Below are 18,192 nucleotides of genomic sequence, written 5' to 3' on the forward strand. Positions count from 1 at the left end.
CCTATACCTAATTGTTTATTATTATTTTTATGATATGTATTATCATTTGCATTAATTTGTCTTATCTGTTTTGATATCTTACATATCTCTTTTTGTATCTCTTTGTAGCCAATATAGGCCTTACAGCTCCCGAAGAAGCATCTAGGGAAATATGTTGAACCAACAGACTTTTATATAGCTTAATTTAGCTCTCTATGTTCTATATTGTCTTTGTATCATGTTGTGACAATTTTACATTTGTCGATATGTTTATAAGAGTGGACATTTGTTTGCCCTTTTTTTTTTTTAAATACATTTATTTTTATTCTTACCAATGTTGTTCTATTTGTGGCACCATTAAATCCCCCTCTCCTAGTCACTCCTATTAATTCTCAAAATTTGGTGTGTAGGTGCCATTGATCTTTTGAATCAGTGTGACTATCTCAACATGTAGTATCCTGTGATCCAAAGAAATGCACAAACTTGCTTTTTACTTATAGGTTGGGGCCAATTTTGAACTGCCTCAATCTTGTTGATCTGAGGCTTGATCAGCCCTCAACCAATAATGTAGCCAAGGTATTTGGCATCCTCCAAGCCCTTTTCACACTTTTGGGGTTGGCAGTGAGTCCTGTTTTCCTAAGAGAATCTACTGCTGTTTGCACCCGGGGCAAATGAGATTTCCACTCTGGGTGCGGACAACAACATTGTCCAAATAGGCGGCTGTGTATTGGTGACGTGGTCTCAATGTCTTGTCCATCATTCCCTGGAATGAGGCAGGAGCATCATGCAAACCAAAAGGCATCCGCTTATATTGAAATGACCCCTGAGGGGTAGAAAAGGCCATCTTCTCTTTTGCAGATTCTGTTAGAGGTATCTGCCAAAAACCTTTAGTCAAATCCAAAGTAGTTATGTAGCGGGCACTTCCCAATCTGTCTACAAGCTCGTCGACTCAAGGCATTGGGTACGCGTTGAATTTGGACATGCTGTTCAACTTCCTAAAATCATTACAAAACCTTATAGTGTCATCTGGCTTTGGGACCAACCCTATGGGACTTGACCAGTCACTGTGGGACTCCTCTATCACTTCCAACTCTAACATGTTCTTAATTTCATTTGCAACTGCTTCTTACCTAGCCTTGGGTATTCTATAGGGCTTTACATTTACATGGACTCCTGGTTCCGTAATTATGTCATGCACATTATGTATAACACTGGTCTGTTTGGTTGGGTGAGAGAAAAAGTCTCTATTCTTACTCACAAATTATTTATCGTCCTTCTGTTGGGCCACTGACAAGGTTTCAGTTTTAGGTATGTCAGTTGTCACAAGGGCCTTTTGGGGGTTGACACTGCCAGTAAAGTCTCTCTGTTCTTCCAAGGTTTCAAGAGATTAATGTGATGTATTTGTTCTGGTTTCCTTTTCCCTGGCTGGTAAAGTTTGTAGTTTACTTCCCCTACTCTTTCCATAATTTCAAAGGGACCTTGCCACTGTGCTAGGAATTTACTCTCAACTGTGGGGACTAGTACAGCACTCTATCACCAGGGTTGACGGTTCTTGTCTTAGTACCCTGATTAAAAACCTTTTTCTGGGCCTCCTGGGCTTGCTCCATATGTTCCCATACACGCGGCATGACAGCGGCAATTCTGTCTTGCATCTATCATACAGTAGTTCAAATGGGGAATAACCTGTAGAGGCCTGAGGTACCACTTGTATAGCAAACATGAGGTACAGCAGCAAAATATGCCAATTTCTCCTGTCTTTGTCCACCACCTTTTTTTAACATGCTTTTGAGCGTCTTGTTAAATCTCTCCACAAGACCATCAGTTTCGGGGTTGGTAGACAGAGGTATGGAGATGGGAGATTTTAAATAACTTTAGTGACTCTGGACATAATGCCTTGATCCATTAATATCTCTTTTGGAATACTCACATGACTAAATACCTGGACAAGCTCTTTGGCAAAAGTCTTAGCTGAAATATTACGCAAGGTAATGGCTTCATGATACCATGTGGCATAGTCCAGTATTACTAGTATGTGCTGATGGACCCGGGCAGACTTTACTACTGGTCCCACCAGATCCACCAGCTGGTTTTCAGTCTTAGGGTCCCCATGGCTGACCCACTTCCTCAAGGTGGCATGGAGAGTGAATAAATAATGGTCCATGACCACACTCTGCACAATCTTAGGGACTGAAAAAGTCTCTGGCTGTAGCCACTTCTTGGTGAGGTGTTTTAAGTCAAAAATTTGTGAGTGGGGTGGTTTGTCAGTACTGTATAACCACCAATGCACCCACTGAGCCTGGACCACAATAGTGACACCCAGGTGTGCAAATATCTCCACCTTCAGCATCTCATAATCCTAGGCAGCATCTGGTTCCAGGTCAAAATAGGCACTTTGGGGTTCCCCTGACAGAAAGAGTGCTAGCAGTCCTGCCCATTGATCTTTTTGCCATCGTTCTTGAACAGTGACTCCTTCAAAAGTCACTAGTTAAGCTTCCACATCATCTGCAGGTGTCATCTTCTGCGGGTAAAAGCTGGCATGCACCATCTTCTGTTCCACCTGTGGACCCCTTCTTTAACTTCACCAGGGCCTCCGCAAACTGACGGTTGGCCTCCTGTTGCTGGTGGTTGGTTTCCTGCTGGGCTGCGGTGGCCTGTAGTAGGGCTTTTAACACATCCTCCATCTTTCCACTTGTTTAGGAAGATGCCTGTCAAAAATCCATCATATGTGGGGGTTAGCTCATAACGTGGATTGAAACATTATTCCTGGTACACCTAAGCAGAGTTTCTCCATCAAGGTCGGCAGTTCCTTAAACCTGCAAAAGCTTCACCTGACCTTTCTTTTTAAATAAAGTGGTCATGGTGAGTCAGTGAGTAGGCTACTTACCATAATTCACAGGGTGATGTGTTTGTGCACAGTGGTGACGGGACACAGGATTCACTTCACTTCAGTGTCACGTTCTCTATAAGGACATTTTTTAAGTATATGGTCACTTTTTGAGTTGATTGATCAATTTATTTAATGTATATTGCAGTATGTATTGACTAGTAAGATACCTGTGGTTTTATTAAGCACTAGAGCACTTTCATTGTTATCACTTAAGGTTTATTCTAACTAGCGCCCCCTTATTACTTACAACCCACTAGCCCAGAAGGTGTAACTTCTTTTCCATTGGTTGAAAGATCTATTGATTACCATTTTGCAGATTTAGGTAATATCTCTTGCAACCACCAGGTGTGTCCGAGGGCAGAAATACTTGTTCTGAAATATCTTCTAAGTAATATGTTCAATCCTCATAATGTGTCAGCTTTTATAGGGTTGATGGTATATACAGTATCTCACAAAAGTGAGTACATCCCTCACATTTCTGTAAAAATTTTGTTATATCTTTCGATGTGACAACACGGAAGACATGACACTTTGCATCAATGTAAAGTAGTGAGTATACAGCTTGAATAACAGTGTACATTTTCTGGCAAAAAAAGTGAGTACACCCCTAGGTGAAAATGTCCAAATTGCGCCCAATTAGACTTTTTTCCTCCCCGGGGTCATATGACTCGTTAGTGTTACAAGGTCTCAGGTGTGAATGGGGAGCAGGTGTATTAAATTTGGTGTTATCGCTCTCACTCTGCTGCAGAAGTTAAAGGGGTGGAGGGTCAGCCTGTCAGTGCTCAGACCATATGCTGCACACTGCATCAAATTGGTCTGCATGGCTGTCATCCCAGAAAGGAGCCCCTTCTAAAGATGATGCACAAGAAAGCCTACAAACTATTTGCTGAAGACAAGCAGACTAAGGACATGGATTACTGGAACCATGTCCTGTAGTCTGATCAGACCAAGATAAACGTATTTGGTTCAGATGATGTCAAGCGTGTGTGGCGGCACAGGTGAGGAGTGCAAAGACAAGCATGTCTTGCTTACAGTCAAGCATCTGGTGATGGGAGTGTCATGATCTGGGGCTGCATGAATGCTGCCGGCACTGGGGAGCTCCAGTTTAATGAGGGAACCATGAATGCCAACATGTACTGTAACATACTGAAGTAGAGCATGATCCCCTCCCTTCGGAGACTGGGCCTCAGTGCAGTATTCCAACATGATAACTATCCAAACACACCTCCAAGACCACCACTGCCTTGCTAAACAAGATGAGGGTAAAGGTGATGGACTGGCCTAGCATGTCTCCAGACCCAAACCCTACTGAGCATCTGTGGGGCATCCTCAAACAGAAGGTGTAGGAGCGCATGGTCTCTAACATCCACCAGCTACGTGATGTTGTCATAGAGGAGGGAAAGAGGATTCCAGTGGCAACCTGTGAATCTCTGGTGAACTCCATGCCCAAGAGGGTTACGGCAATGCTGGAAAATAATGGTGACCACACAAAATATTGACACTTTAGGATTCGTTTGGAAATTTTCACTTAGAGGTGTACTCACATTTGTTGACAGCGGTCGTGTGGCTGAGTGTTTAGATATTTTGAGGGGACAAATTTACACTGTTATACAAGCTGTACACGCACTACTTTACATTGTAGCAAAGTGTTATTTCTTCAGTGTTGTCACATGAAAAGATAGAAAATGGGAGAGGTGTACTCACTTTTGTGAGATACTGTATAGTATCTCACAAAAGTGAGTACACCCCTCACATATTTGATCCCAAAGTGTCAATATTTTGTGTGGCCACCATTTTTTTCCAGCACTGCCTTAACCTTCTTGGGCATGGAGTTCATCAGAGGTTTACAGGTTGCCACTGGAGTCCTCTTCCACTCCTCCATGATGACATATAGGGTTTAGGTCTGGAGACATGCTTGACCTGTCCATCACCTCTACCCTAGGTTTCTTTAGCAAGGCAGTGGTCGTGTGTTTGGGTCGTTATCATGTTGGAATACTGCCCTGCCTGTATGTGACAGTGCAGGTTGACATTTATGGTTCCCTCAATGAACTGTAGCTCCCCAGCACTCAAGCAGCCCCAGACCATGACACTCCCACCACCATGCTTGACTGTAGGCAAGACAAACTTGTCTTTGTACGCCTCACCTGGTTGCTGCCACACACGCTTGACACCATCTGAACCAAATAAGTTTATCTTGGTCTCATCAGACCACAGGAAATGGTTCCAGTAATCAATGTCCTTAGTCTGCTTGTCTTCAGTAAACTGTTTGCAGCCTTTCTTGTGCATCATCTTTAGAAAAGGCTTCCTTCTGGGACAACAGCCATGCAGACCAATTTGATGCAGTGTGCAGTGTATGTTCTGAGCACTGACAGGTTGACCCCCCCCCCCCCCCCCACCCCTTCAACACCTGCAGCAATACTAGCAGCACTCATATGTCTATTTCCCAAAGTTAACCTCTGGATATGACACTGCGTACGTGCATTCAACTTCTTTGGTCAACTATGGCGAGGCCTATTCTGAGTGGAACCTGCCCTGTTAAACCGCTGTATGGTCTTGGCCACCATGCTGCAGCTCTTGGCAATCTTTTTATAGCCTAGGCCATCTTTATGTAGAGCAACAATTCTTTTTTTTCAGATCCTCAGAGAGTTCTTTGCCATGAGGTGCCATGTTGAACCCCCAGTGACCAGTATGAGAGAGTGAGAGTGATAACACCAAATTTAACACACCTGCTCCCCATTCACACCTGAGGCCTTGTAACACTAATGAGTCACTTGACACCGGGAGGGGAAATGTCTAATTGGGCCCAATTTGGACATTTTCACTTTTGTTGTCAGCGGTTAAGACAGTAATGGCTGTGTGTTGAGTTATTTTGAGGGACAGCAATGAAGTGACCACTGAAAAATAGGAGAATAATTAATATCTAACTACCAAGATCCCCCATTAGGGATTTCAGGATCCCCATTACTGTGACCTGGGCTAACGTGGCGTTAGAACCTCTGTCTCCTATGTCTTTATTCAGTGCATTCCTCTGAATTGCTTTAACATGGATACTTCAAAGGCTCTATGGCCCTTGGCTGGCCACAGGATTTGTCCCTAAAGAAGGGCTATTCAGGTTCCGCGTAGCAATGAAACCATTTAACATATCAATCATTCAATCTATTTTGGTCTCCATCTTGCTCACGGGCCTATCAGAATTGGGTTGTAGGACCTGGTTTCTGTAATTTCTTGGGATTTCTAACTCAGCCTTGTAACCGTCAGAATCACTGTCTTGGTTCTGGAGTGGTGGTCTGGGCCTTAGTTGCTCCCTATCATCCCGGGAATTTTGGGGTATCCTAACGTGTGGTGGATCCCTATTTACCTGTGTAGGTCCCCGGGGAAAATTATACTGGTTATAGTGAGGGTTTCCACCCTCAGGGTTAAATCTGGCCCTTTGGGGATACTTCTTATAGTTTCTCCTAAACCTTGGGTCTGGTTCCCTTGGAGGATACTCCTGAGGTGGTCTTAGGGCTCTACCTCTGAAGGTTGGTCACTGCTCCCATCCTCTGACTGGTGGAGTATCTGGTCTCCCCCTGGGGAAACCATGTGGCATATCTCCTCTGACTATATCAGTGTATGTCTTTTTCTTGTTTTCGTAATATAACGATTGAGGAGATATATGAGTTTCAGCCACAAATTTAGTTATAGGTTCAGGCCTTTCTTTGTATTTACTGGTCTGTTGGATAGAGTACAAATTGTTACTCTCTTTTACCAAGTATTCCAGTGAACACCCCAACTTGTAGTCCCTCGCTAAACTCATTTTTATGTAGGTAGGTAGGGCCTTGAAAAACAGGGATTTAAACTCAGGGTAATTGTAATTTGATTGTAAGCTGACATCATTGTGACCCTTTGTTCACTTTTCTCTCATGGGGCTCATGACATATATTTTTTTTAAAGATATTATTATTTCTTCTCAAAAGGTCTAACACATACAACATAAAATATTTCAGCAAACATAAGATAGACACATACAATACATACTGCTTCAACATTACAAGCATTCCAGGAAATTAAAGGGTCCCCTTTGAGAAGCAAAATGCGTACCAACATATGCTTGGCAAACTGTGATCCTCACATATTTTCTCAACACAATCTGTTTATACTTCATATGCTGTTTATACTTCCGATGCTAAAAATTTGTAAAATATCCTAATTAAATTCAGAGCAGGTCACAATTGAAGAATCTAGTCTTAAAGTGGTTACTGGCTGTCTTTAAAGCAGTAGTAAACTTAAAGTGGATGTAAACCCTCACATATACCAGTGAAGTGAATAGCCTCAGATGATACACAGAGATGAAACAAATCTCCTTATATAAGTTTTACATGCACATCTGCTGTCTTCATCTGTATATATCCTTTAGAAAGTGCATGTCCTGTTAAAGTTTTTCTCTTCCTGGGTTGCACTGGGAGTGGATTATTGGCATACAGCCAAGAAACCCAGAAAAGTGATTGAAGGAAAGATGCATACCCCCACTCCACATTGGCAAAAGGAAAAAAGGAATGTGCATAACTATGCTCTTAGAGGGCAAGCTGACTGCTAATCTATTTATAGCAACCTTCTCCGACACACACTTCTATCTCCTGTCTCAAAGAACGTGTAAGAAGTTATCAGGCTGATAACAGAGCTAAAGAGCATGAGACAGCTATACAATATAGTGCTTTGAAGATACATAAGAAAACACTGCAGATATATGTGCCCAGCTCAAATTCCATGAATCGGGTTTACATCCACTCTAACCTAAAAATTAAAAAATCTTCTCCCTGCAAGGTAAAAGCATAATGTGCTAGTATGCATTACATACTAGCACATTATGAAAGACTTACCTTGATACGAATACCTCCAGTGGCACGCTGTCACTGCTGACATGGCCTCTGTCTTAGCCCGGTCTTCCTTAAGGTTTCATGGGCTCTGGCCGCTTGAATGGCTGAGACACAATGATGTGCACAGAGCTCTGAAGGAAGTATGCCTTCAGAGCGCATGGACTGGCTGCAGAGACACTGAATATCTCCTAAACAGTGCAGGCTTAGGAGATAGTCCTTGTACCTACAGGTAAGTTTTATTATACGCTTAGCTGTAGGTACAAGTGTCAAATGGGAGTTTACTACAGCTTTAATGAGTCATTTGGTTTATAAGTGACTGGTAATGAAAAAAGTGATTCTTCGGTAGTTTTGGAATGAACTTCCTTATAAAAAGATAAATGGGGGTTGATTTATTAAAACTGGAGAGCACAAAAAAAAATTTGTAAGTACTTGCTGATACCAATTACCGATACCTATCATGTAGGTAGGGGCGTGGTTTGGGAGGGGGGTTGTTAGGGAGTTAGGTGAGGTTGGGGTTAGGACAGGGTGAGAAGTAGAGGGGTAAGTGAGGGCAGGGTAGTTGAGGGTAGGGTGAAATAGGGATTGTGGGGTAGAAGAATTGAGAATAAAAAGGCTGTGATTGCTGGGGGAAGAGGATGGAAGGCTCATTGAGAGACATGGGGGCAGAGGTGACAGCTGGTGGGGGAGGAGGAGGCAACACAGGGAGGGCACAGTACAGGGTGTTAGGAGGGCACAGTACAGGGCGTTAGGAAGGTGTTAGGAAGGAGCAGTACAGGGCATTAGGAGAATGTTAGGAAGGCGCAGTACAGGGTGTTAGAAGGGTGTTAGGATGGTACAGTTCAGGGCAGTAGGAGGGTGTTAGGAAGGCACAGTACAGGGTGTTAGGAGGATGTTAGGAATGTGCAGTACAGGGCATTAGGAGGGTTTTAGGAGGGTGCAGTACAGGGCGCTAGGAGGGTGTTAGGATGGCGCAGTACAGGGTGTTAGGAGGGTGTTAGGGGGGCGCAGTACAGGGCGTTAGGTACAGACCAGTCTGTACACTGACACCGTACCTTACTTTATTTACAGTCTGGTGTTTGTGTATAACATATAGAGGACAGTGTTGGGGTACAGACTGGTCTGTGTATATTGTATGGTGCTAGTGTATAAGATGGGTCTGTACCCTGCTGACACTGTCCTGTACATACTACACTAACCTGTTTGTAGGACTTGTTCTCCTCATTACTGAGTTCTGCTTCCACAGATGCCTCACATAGAAACACACATACTGATGCTGTCCAGCCCCTTTCCCTTGGCAACCCACCCACTCTCTGTTATTGTATAGCGGCCAGCCATCCAGATAGCTCTCTCTCTCTGTGAAGGAACAGGATGGGAGGATTCATGACATCACCTACCCTCTTCTTATTTACAGAGGCAGGAAAGGATCTCAGCAGTCCTGCATAATGCCGGGAGCAGGAGTGTCAGTGTGGCCAGCTAACAGCCTGTTCCCACTATGCTGTGGATTTTCCCAACCCCCCTTGTCCTGGTGCCATAAGGCGTGTACTGCTCCGAACCCCACTGCCGGAGGGGAGGAGGAGGTGTCCCGCCCCCAACTGGCATCACTTCTGGTATCGGTTTTCAGTATCGGAGCATTTTCCCGAGTACCGAGTACAAATGCAAACATTCAAAATCTACCACAATTGGAAGCGCTAATCGGGACAGTCTTGTATGGACAAATTCTCAGAAGGCTCAATACGATAAAATCATGTACTAATTTATTAATAGCATGTAATGAATTGTTAGAACAACCTGAGGTTGTTCTAACAATGGAAGTTTTTCTGCGGTGGAGAAAGCAGTCATGGTTCCTTTAACAATGTGGTTCTTCCCATGGACTACTCCTATTTAAATCCCCTTGGTTGTCACAGCTATTCTCCCCCTTCACTCTCCTCGGCTTGCTCTCTACCACCCTGTGCTTCAAGCCTCAGTCTGGACCTGTGCTCCCTGAGTGTATGATTTCGAACTCGGGTGTTTCCGTATGCTGGTTCCTGATGGCAGTTGTTCCGGCTGCCTCTCGGTCCCACATCATTCTGTGGCTGTCTCGCCATCTACCACCGGGGCTTGATTGAGGCTTCATACAGTTCATCCGGCTCTGCACATGCTGGTTTCCTCCTTCTCAATGGATCTTTCTGGAATGTATGAAGGTTTTGTCATGTTTGAGATCAGCTAGAAAACAGTGATAGTGAATTAGAATCACTTGCAGAATTGAGCGATAGTGATTCATGGGGAAATTCGTCATCAGTCACTGAAAGTGATGACAGCAATGATTCTACGACAGAGCTCAGTGATGTGTGAACTTGGTGTTCTATTGACTGTGGTACGGATCACGCAGCACTGAGTTTTCACTGTTGTCACTTGTCTAATTTCGAATTTCCCCATGAATCACTATCGCTCAATTCTACAAGTGAATCAAATTCACTATCATTGTTTTCTAACTGGTCTAAAACCTTTTTTGACATAGAGGGATGCTTTCCATTGTCCTGATGGTGATGTTGGACTTTGTGCAGTCCCATATTTCAAAATTTTTCATTCCTGGGATGTTTACTAAACCAATATGCAGTGTCTAGTATTACAGTGACTAGCAATATTGCACCCTTGTTTTGAAAAATTTCAGTGTTTTTGATTTGATTACATTATTGAATAAAATGTATTTTTTTATAATTATTTATAGTTATTTATTCAATTATAATTTATGATTTTGTATTTTCAACTTTTTTCATACCTGGGATGTTTACTAAACTCCGCTTTGGACATATTTAAGTGAGTTATTCCTATGAATTACAGGCCTACAATATAAAATGCCAACTTTCTATGCAAAACAATGTACCACTTTGACATTCAAAGATCAGACATAATCATACCGCCAGGGAGGTTAAAGCAGGAAGCGAACCTACAGCTCTTTTACTAGCTGGATCAACACTAAAGAAGTGGACAAGACAGCAAGTGCTGTACTACTTAAGGTTACATTGCTTTATAGTTGACATCTAATGGATTTGACAACCTTTTGATGAAATTATTACAAGCTGGAGTCATTGGGTATAAACTTAGACCTCTTTCACAGTGGCATTCCATTTGTCTTTAATCAGTCAAATGTTTTCAAAGAAAAATGTATTCAGTTTACATCAGTTTATCATCAGTTTTACATTAGTTTTTACATCCACTACCAATGCAAAAATCAATGCAAAAAAGGACAGTTTGTCCATTTACATCTGTTTTTTGTCTGTTCTGTTTTTTTAATGGAAGAAAAAAATGTTTTTGATCAGTTCCAAAAAATGGATGTTGATGGAAGCCGATGTAAATGGATGATCATCCACTTACATTCAGTTTTCCATAGAGATGCATTAATCTGCATTGAAATGGAACACCCATATAAAAGGGGCATACTATTATCACTTTTCCAATTAAGCTGCTATTGGTGACTGTTACAGCTATCAACATCTATAGACATAACATTAGAAGACAAAGCTGTACTTTTAAATAAATAATAATGAATCTTTATTAAAGAGGGATTCCACCTACAAAAAAAATATTAAAAGCCAGCAGCTATAAATACTACAGCTGCTGACTTTTAATAAATGGACACTCACCTGTCCCGGGTTGCAGCGATGCCGGCAGCCGAGGCCGATCCATTGCTTGGCTCTCGGCTGCTGCCGCCACCATTCTAGGTGAGGGAATCAGGAAGTGAAGCGAATCGGCTTCACTTCCCGGTTCCCTACTGCGCATGCGCGAGTTGCACAGCGCAATAGGAATTGTCCGCGCTGTCTCTGAGACCCGTGTGTGTCCCAGCAGACAGCGCGGCAGGACAGGAAATGGTGTAGACTCCCACAGGAGTCCATGCCCGGAAGTGGGTGTAAATACCTGTCTTTGACAGGTATCTCCACCCCCCTCCCCCCTGAAAGGTGCCAATTGTGACACCGGAGGGGGGGAGGGTTCCGATCAGCGGAAGTTCCACTTTAGGGTGGAACCCCGCTTTAACTACTCACATAAAAGTACTAAAACAATAATCTCCCAATTTCCACGTGTTTATTAATTTTTAGGTGAGTAGTTAATATGGAAATGTTGCATGGTCTCCTATTGTTGTGCATATAGATGTTAAGTGTTGTAGTACACTATAGGGGTTTAATTGGAGGATTGGTTCCTTTAAGTTACTCAAAATCATGTATTTTAGTTCATGACAAGAATCGTGATTTCCATAGAAGATGTTAAAATATAATGCTTAGGGTAGTACTCTAGAAACACCCTTAAGCCAACTTAATGTGATGACAGCCTGCCATTGCTGTTGCCCAAAATCTGTCATGCTTATCCAGTGACATCAAGACTTTCTTCTTCTTCATTCCTACTTTGCTTTCTACAAACATTTTCTTGGCCCTAGATCCATAGGAAAAAAGAAATTACAACAGGTTAGATGTTTAAAAGGTGTACAACATATAAATAGAAGCTATAAATACAGTAGAAATTGTAACAAAATGGTACGCAACTATATTAAATGGAAATGTGGTCAAAAATGGGTGAACATGTAGACTGTTAAAACATTGTTGTTAAATGTAAAAGGTGTTAATGTATTATTTCACTATATTTAATTTGTATCAATCTCACTAAAATAACAGCCTTGCCAATCTCATGAAAAATTCAAAAATCTATTTGGTCCCCATATGTGGTGGAATTAGGATTGCAAATACAAAAGTAATATTATCTATCTGTACTATTTAATGCTGAATTACTATAATATGCTCCAGTAATAACTGCAGACGATGCATTTTTCTTTCTAAAAAGTAAATCTCTTTATTGAAAAATGTTTCCAGTGTCCTGAGAGATTAATATAGAGGTCAGTACTGGGTTCTGTCTATCCTGAATGCTCATTATCTCATTATCCATAATTGTTGACTTGCACACCACCTGATTATTGTAAGCAACGTTCTTGTCTGTTAACATCTAACCTGTAATACTAGTGAAAACCGCATACTGTATAATCAGCATAACAATAGCAGTAAATGCAAGTATATAATAAAAAAATCTAATAAATACAAATCGATAAAATATTTTTTCCATGAGTTTCAAGTTTATGCAAATAATTAACCTGATAATTAAAAAAATGCTTTTTTTATTATTGTTTTTTAAACAATAATGGGATATAATTCTAAATCATTTTTCTTTATATTTCTTTAAAATTAAAATTATATTTTGTTCTCCTATAACTGGCTGATGTAAATGATGCCGGTTAGGAAAATGATATAGCGGATTGTGTTGTTCCTTTACTGTATTAAATATGTTTTGTTATTCACACTTCTCCCCTGCCTGCTTCCCATGCATACAGCTGTCTTGTAAGTCAAATGGAAACAAAGCTGATGAACACCCAATGAAAGAAGCCATACATAATCAAAACGGCATATGGTGGGAATGAAGAACATCTTTTCTTTTGTTGACTTTTTTCTTTTCTCTTTTTGTATTTCTTTCTGTTATTCTACTTTTCTGCCCCTGAAACACAGCTAATTACAAAAAGTTGGAACTCGAAGCTAGATATCTTTAAGGGCTTTGCTTTTTCAGGAGGAACAAAAGAGACAAACTAAGGACATGGTCAGAACCTCACAAAAAGAAAAAGAAAAAATCATCTAATGAGGATGTAGCAATAAGTGCTAGCAAGAAAAGTTGAAATAAAAAGAGCTTTTAGACAACATTGCTTTAATAGATGGGCTTTGGAAAATCCTAATATATAAAATATGAGATTTATACTAACATTTTCACTATTTACTAGTTTTACTTGGTATTTTTTTTCTGATTTTATAATATAAATGTAATCTATATGATTGTTTATCTAAATGTATACAGCTTAGGCTTACTATGTACATGCCCACTGACTAACGTTATTTCCTCCAGCAGGACTCCTCCATTGGATAGACTACCCAGATTACCTAAATTAGGTTCAAAGTGTCACTGAAGCTGGATGCATTTCTATATCAAGCACTTTGTCTATGAGGCCCTTATAGAAAGGAATACAATATATGCACAGTCTATTTATTAATTTCTATAAGCTTATATAAATGATATAATTTGTAAAACCCAACATAATACATATTACTAATTATTATGATTTTTACATATTTTGTGCAATGAAGTAAGATTATTGATCTGTATGTGCTTACCTTAGAATATAAAATAATTCCTCAAGCACAGTGGCTTGCTTTCATCCTCCATTGCCCAATCATTGAGTCCTGGACAAAGTACTTCACTGGGTGGAGGCAGGGTGAGTGTCACATGTTCCTCTATCACTGCAAGTTCCAGTAATTGTCCAGGATAAGTGGAGAAGTGGCCTTAAAAATAAGTATAGGCACCAGAAGGTGGGTTGAGTTTTTTTTTAGTATAATGTCACACAACATATCAAATTTAAACACACACTTCTATCTCCTGTCTCAAAGAATGTGTAAGACGTTATCAGGCTGATAACAGAGCTAAAGAGCAAGAGACAGCTACACAATATAGTGCTTTGAAGATACATAAGAAAACACTGCAGCTATATGTGCCCAGCTCAAATTACATGAATCGGGTTTACATCCACTTTAACCTAAAAAAGAAAAAATCTTCTCCCTTCTTTCTTCTTTCTTCTTTCTTCTTTCTTCTTTCTTCTTTCTTCTTTCTTCTTTCTTCTTTCTTCTTTCTTCTTTCTTCTTTCTTCTTAGTGGTGGCACAGTGGTGTAGTGGTCAGCACTCTCACCTAGCAGTAAGAAGGGTTGCTGGTTCAAATCCCAACCAAGACACTACCTGCCTGGAGTTTGCATGTTCTCCCTGTGCCTGCATGGGTTTCCTCCCACTATCCAAAGACATGCTGGTAGGTTAATTGGCTTCTGTCCAAAATTGTCCCTAATATATGAATGGGGGCCTTGGATTGTGGCTCCTTAAGGGTAGGGACCAATGAGAGTGTGAAATGTACAGGGAGAGGGACAATTGTAGACACTCACTCAGGTTGAACTGGATGGACTGGTGTCTTTATTCAACCTTACTAACTATGAAACTATGAAAACTATGAAACTCCCTGCAAGGTAAAAGCATAATGTGCTAGTATGCATTGCATACTAGCATATTATGAAAGACTTACCTTGATACGAATACCTCCAGTGGCACACTGTCACTGCTGACAGGGCCTCCATCTTCGCCCGGTCTTCCTTAAGGTTTCACGGGCTCTGGTCGCTTGAATGGTTGAGCTGCAATGACGTGCACAGAGCTCTGAAGGAAGTATGCCATTCCTTCAGAGCGCATGTGCCAGTGGTTTTACCAGCTGCAGAGACACAAAATATTTCCTAAAAGGTGCAGGCTTAGGAGATATTCCTTGTACCTACAGGTAAGATTTAATATAGGCTTAGCTGTAGGTACAAGTGTCAAATGGGAGTTTACTACAGTTTTAATGAGTCATTTGGTTTATAAGTGACTGATAATAAAAAAAGTGATTCTTCGGTAGTTTTGAAATGAACTTCCTTAGAAAAAGATAAACGGGGGTTGATTTATTAAAACTGTAGAGAATTTTTTTTTTTTTGTAAGTACTCGCCGATGCCAATTAAGGATACCTATCGCATGGTGGGGGTGGTTTGGGAGGGGGGTTGTTAGGGAGTTGGGCGAGGCTGGGGTGAGGACAGGGTGGGAAGTAGAGGGGTAAGTTAAGGCAGGGTAGTTGAGGGTGGGGTGAAATAGGGATTATGGGGTGGGAGAATTGAGAAGAAAAAGGCTGTGATTGCGAGGGAAAGAGGATAGGACACTATCGGTATCGGTGCATCTCTAATAGAAACCAATCAGTGAAATAACAAAAATGTCTAGCGCCAAGAAACTGGGACATATATTGCACTGGGAACCTTGTAGATGTCCTACAGGAGCCCAAAAAGCAGCTGTGTGGGTGAGCACACCAGGAGGTGTGTGAATACAAATACAAACATTCAAAAATTATAAAATGTTATTATAATTGAGTGTTACCAAAATTTCACCTAAAGCTTGCCTAGAACTGCCAACAAAAGTCATACTCAGTGGGAATCATGTCCATTGTTGCAAAGTACCACTCATGTCAGTGGCCAATGCAGCCCTTCCAAAATCAGACACCCCTACATTTATTCAAAACAATAATAAATACTAATGATGATTGGTTGCATGGGAAATGTCATTTTTCAGTATGTGACACTATCGTGCCTGGATAATCCAAATTAATTCAACTTGTGCAGCCATGCATATGAAAGCAATACAATTTTGAAAACTACATTTTTGTAATGGCGGACAATAAATATATAGTACAATAATTAAACACGCTGTAAAATTTGCCCAAAAAAATTGGTTATTGGTTCTCATTATGGTATTCTGCTCTAGGTTCAAATGTTAGCTTTCTAACATGGTAAATTAATGAATTTAGTGATTCAACTGCAAAGAAAATAATGTTAGTACAAGTACTGCACTTGAAGTTCATCCCTTTAAATGCCCCACAATTATTGCTTATCAATGTCAATGCTTGAATTGGTCACAGTGCCAGTAAAAATAATCTAGACAAGTGTGGCAGGAAGTGGTTTTGGTTCTTTAAGAATTTCTAATCCTGATATTGCACCAGTCAGAAATTAGCTTACAGTGGAAATAAAGAAATCAAGTGAAAGTAGCCTTTAACTACCTAAAGACCTTAAATAAAATAAAGTATGCAAGTTAAGAGAATGTTGAGCCCCAAAATGATGACGTCAGTAGCATGAATAAATAAATAAATAATAATACACAATTAATAGGTTAGGTAACAGACCTACTGTATGTGTGTGTATATATATATATATATATATATATATATATATATATATATATCTTCATTATAGTTCAGGAAAGCAGCACCCGATGTGTATCCAGTGCAATGCAATCTAGTCTCCCCTCCAACCAAATATAGAAAACGTCCAAAGGATTGCTGCACTTAAAATATTTATTAATCAATTATTCAAGAAATTACATAATCAGATCAAAAGGACATCTAACATTTCATACAAATTCATGAGGTTTTAAACACTTTCACAAAGAAATCACACGTGGAGTCAATCCTATGGTTAATGACTAATCAGTTCAATTACATTCCTTCATTGGTTATTTTTCTCCACTCTCACAGAAATGGTTAACCAGTCAGGTGCTCTGCTCATACTTCAATGGGGATCCATTACTTTATCAGTCTGTCAAAATACATACATATGGATATCACCACATATTGAATCTATGTTTTAAATAGATTCAATAGATAATAGATTTATTAATCCCTTCCAATACCATATACTTTTGTTGGGAAATAGTACTGATGAGACTGCACTAGTGAGTTGGCACTGATATGTACTGATGAGGCTGCACTAATGTGCACTGATGAGATGGCACTGATATTGTCGGATGAGACTGCACTGGTGAGGCTGCACTGATGAGACGGAATTGATGTGCACTAATGAGGGGGCACTGATGGACATTGATAACCTTCACTGATGAGGACTGACGACAATGCACTGATGAGGTGGCACTGATGGGCACTGATAGTCGGCACCAATGGCCACTGATAGGTGGCATTGATATGTGGCACTGATGGGCACTGATACGAGGCACTGATAAGCTGCACTGATGGGCCCTGATTATGAGTGTAAATGCTGTACTTACTGTGCCCTGTCAGATCTGCTCTCCTTTCCTCACACGCATTCTCTGTGTGAGGAAAGAAGTGCCAATAACCTGAAAGACTGTTTACATGTGACCAGCTATGATTGGACACAGCTGATCACATAGTAAAGGGGTGCTGTAATTGGCCTTTTATCCTGATCTGTGATCCACTGTGTAAAAGGGACACAACAATCACAGACATTTGCCAGTGCGCTCCTCAGGGATGCCATCCCAGAACTGGAGAGCCATGCTGTATCCGTATATTGGCTATATTGCGGGGTTAAAGAAGGATACATTCTTGTGCCCCATCCTCATCACCCTAGAAGCAGTGGTGTACGCAATCAAAAAGTAGACATCTAATTCAAAAATTGTTCCACTGAGCATAAAAAGGTCAGGTCTGCTAATAATAGGCCCCAACACATAAAAAAGTAATTACAGTACACAGAAGCACTAAGAATGGTAGAAATTCTAAGATAATGTGTGCCTTATAAGCCCCAGATGGCAAATAACCTCAGTCCAAAGTAGTGGACGTTGAGGAAAGCCATTTCGCCCCATGCTTCCTCAAACTTGCAAAAAGCACATCTACTGCAATATGTGTTTATTTGGGCAACGCACTCCCTGTATCACTCCCAGGGGTGCGTTGCACTTAACCGCAAGGGCGGACCTCTCAGCAACCCGGCCTCACACCCGAGACTTGACAGTCAGGGTAGAGATGGACCACAGAATTTTTGTATTGTAGCCGCTTGTGTTTTTGTGGTCTTTGGCCAAAAAGATATCTCCAACCCTGAAATTGTGTAAGCGGGC

The sequence above is a fragment of the Lithobates pipiens genome, unplaced genomic scaffold (genome assembly GCF_037356315.1).
Source record: "Lithobates pipiens isolate NorthernLeopardFrog02 unplaced genomic scaffold, aLitPip1_a1.2 Scaffold_19, whole genome shotgun sequence".
In the NCBI taxonomy this organism is placed as follows: domain Eukaryota; kingdom Metazoa; phylum Chordata; class Amphibia; order Anura; family Ranidae; genus Lithobates; species Lithobates pipiens.